Here is a 3384-nt window from a genome sequence, read left to right as displayed (position 1 = left end):
GCCCGGCCGCAATTAAAGCCGCTGCAGAGGCGTTTCTTCCTGTGGCCGCGACCAGCTCACTACGGCACGCGACTCTTCTCCTCCAGCAAGTCTGGGCAGGGCCCCGCTGGGCTGAGCGCGGCGGCTCGGCGGCCGGCCGGGCGCTCCTCGGGACCCCTCTCTCGAAAATGAGCTCTTCCAGCTCCACATGACTCTCTCCCCCCCGACGCTAAAGAAAGCGTTTAGCAACAAAAGGTGCTCTGATGTCAGGCTCTTTGCATGGAAATGAGCCACAGCCAGGAGAACAAATCGCCTGTTGAAAGAGCAGCCGCGCTGCGCCTCGCGCCAGCGCAGGCTTCCAATCGCGCCATTCACGGAACCGTTTTCGGCCGCCGAAACTCGACAAAGTGGATCTTGAAGCTACTCCCGCCGAAAGCGTTCACGAGTAGTCGGTGTCGTTAGACGCGCCGCACCTCGACCCTCGTGAAGTCGAGCCATCCGAGGAAATAAAACTCCGCTGCTGTCAGCCAAGACTTGCAAAAACAAGTGTGAAAGCTTGGGCACGAGCCGTTGTGTGCACCGTTTTTATTATGAGCGGGACAGTTTGGTTCCTGGGTGCCCCCCAGTGCCCTGCATTTCTTTGGAGAAAATGCGCTTTTGGGTTTTAATGGTCGCCTTAGAGTGAGAGCACCGGGAAGGGCCAGTTTCAAAACTAAATGTTATGCTTTAACCGGTTAGCCAACGCTCACTCCCTGTGTGTGTTTTTCCAAGGACGAGATTCATGACGGATTTATTTTATTAGGGAAATAGCCCCGTAGAGGTATTTATCCTTTTATGATTTTTCTTTAAAACCCACTCAGAGAATTTTCTCTGGGAGATGACAATGCATGTCACATCTGATTTGGTGATTGATCACTTTGTGTAACAGTTAAGAAACCACAAGGAAACTGACCCTTCGTTTAAAGGGCTGAGTGGTACCCCCCCCCCAAAAAAAAGGGCAGGTGAAATGCCCCAGGGAGAGAGCCCTTGCTGGTTTTAGAGGCCTCTCTTGTTTGTTTTTATTTTTGTTTTTCCTTCTGAGTCCACATTAAAGGAGGGGGATAAGAGCATGTCCTTGAAAGGTCCTTCCTACAGCATTAATTCTGGGAGCACCTATCTGTGCAAATGGATGAATACCCCTTACAGGAAAGTTCGAAATGGAAAAAAAAAAAAAAACCTTAAGAAAAAAGTAATTACATTTATAAGGATAATCCCTGATGATAATTGTTGTGAAAGGAAAGAAAAAGAATGAGAAAGTGTTCCCTTGAGGGTCAAGAGTGTTGGACACGGAGTCAGTGTGACCAGGCTTGTGCTTTCCTGGGTGGATGCCGGAGGTATACCAGATGTGTGTTCTGAGATGCCGGGTACCCCAATAGCTTTAGTTAAAGCAGTGGCAGGCTTTACTAATATTATCACATCTATAGAGACATGAAACTAAGTAAAAAACTGACCCTTTCAGAGTTGATTTTACTGGTATATTTGAGCATGTCAATGTATTATTAGTCATGCAGTACCTAAGTAATACAAACTGTAGTGTATATCAGGAAGCAGCCTCCACATAAATACTTCTGGGCAAGTGATTGAGCAAGAAGTCAAGTAAGTAGGGTGGCAGGAGCCCGGTCGGGGGAGGACTAAGTCTCCAGCACCAATTCTGAGTGTTTCTTCTTGACTCATCAGATGACCTAGGGGCAAACCATTTAACCTTTCCTCACTCAGTTTCCCCACCCTGGATGCGCAAGGCCTCGCTAATTGCCACCCAACTCCTCACAGGTGACACTGTATTTCAGGGTCATCTAAAGAGAGGTACTTTTAAGCAACAACACATAAACACCTGTCAATATAATTAAACCTTAGCCTGCATTTTGGCTTTTCTAGAATTCAACCTACCCTAGATATTTAAGCTCCTTTTCTCTGTGCTCCCTAATAAATGTATAGGGAAATGAGATCACTAATATGGGGGGGGGGGGGAAGGGGTGTGTTGATACCTATAATTTTGCTGTCTGTAGATAAGTAAGAACTTTCAACTTCTACGACATGAATAATTTTGATGACTTTTTAAAATGACTGAACCTCTTTACTCTCAACTTCATAATGTGTGTACTCAAAATGAGTCCAATCACTTCCCCCAAATATGAGTCTTTTCACCTTTAGTTAACGTCAGTCTTTGCTTTTAAAACTTTCCTTAGGGGCCAACTAAGCCACCAACTCTTAGTTTCGGCTCAGGTCGTATTCTCACAGTTTCATAAGTTTGAGCCTTGTGCTTGGGATTCTCTCTCTCTCCCTTTCTTTCTCCCCCTTCTTTGCTTGCACTGTCTCTGTCTCTCTCAAATAAATAAACTTAAAAAAACCCAAAATGTAAAAGACTGATCATCAACATCATGATCATCATCATACTATTTCAGATTCCATACAGTACCATTTACTAAGAGCTTTTTATAATATACTTATATCCCATAAGGGTAGAAAAGGGCCTTGGAGGTGATCTGGTTAAATCCCTCATTTCACATAAGAAAAAATGGACTCCAGAGAACTTGAACACATCAGTCCAAGTGAACACAGCTACATAGCAGAATCAGATAACTTGATTACTTTTAAAAGTTCTTCATCTTGGGGGCCTGGGTGGCCCAGTCAGTTAGGTATCCAACTTTGGCTCACATTATGATCTCAGGGTCCATGAGTTCAAGCCCTGAGTCAGGCTATGTGCTGACAGCTCAGAGCTTGGAGCCTGCTTCGGATTCTTTATCTCCCTCTCTGTCTGCCCCTCTCCTGCTCACACTCTGTCTCTATCCGTCTCTCTCCAAATAAGTAAACATTAAAAAAAATTTTTTTTAGGGGCACCTGGGTGGCTTAGTCGGTTAAGCATCTGACTTCAGCCCAGGTCATGATCTCACGGTTTGTGAGTTCCAGCCCTGTGTCAGACTCTGTACTGACAGCTCAGAGCCTGGAACCTGCTTTGGATTCTGTGTTTCCCTCTCTCTGCTCTCTTCTCGTTTGTGCTGTCTCTCAAAAATAAATTAACATTTAAAAAAATGTTAAGTAAGTTCTTCATAACTACTGTAATATATTTGCCCTTACAAATCTGCAGGGTAGGCAAGTGTAGATGTACCACTAAAGATGTGTATATACAAAGTACCCAGGAACCCCACTCTCCCCTTCTCTCTTTCTAATTGGAATTGCAATGGTGTTGGTGAGTGAATCCCAAGAAAAGAAGGGAAATCTAGAGGATTTTCTAGCAATCTAGTGGAGACCCAAAAGCTGACTATGAAATCAATTCTGTGGCTCCTAATGTATATTCATTGCAATGAATGAAGAGTATCAGACTGTATTCATAGAGATTAAATATTAATAATACCTAACTCACTGAGT

The sequence above is a fragment of the Suricata suricatta genome, chromosome 7, assembly GCF_006229205.1.
Source record: "Suricata suricatta isolate VVHF042 chromosome 7, meerkat_22Aug2017_6uvM2_HiC, whole genome shotgun sequence".
Taxonomy (NCBI): Eukaryota; Metazoa; Chordata; class Mammalia; order Carnivora; family Herpestidae; genus Suricata; species Suricata suricatta.
Note: the sequence above shows the minus strand (reverse complement) of the source record.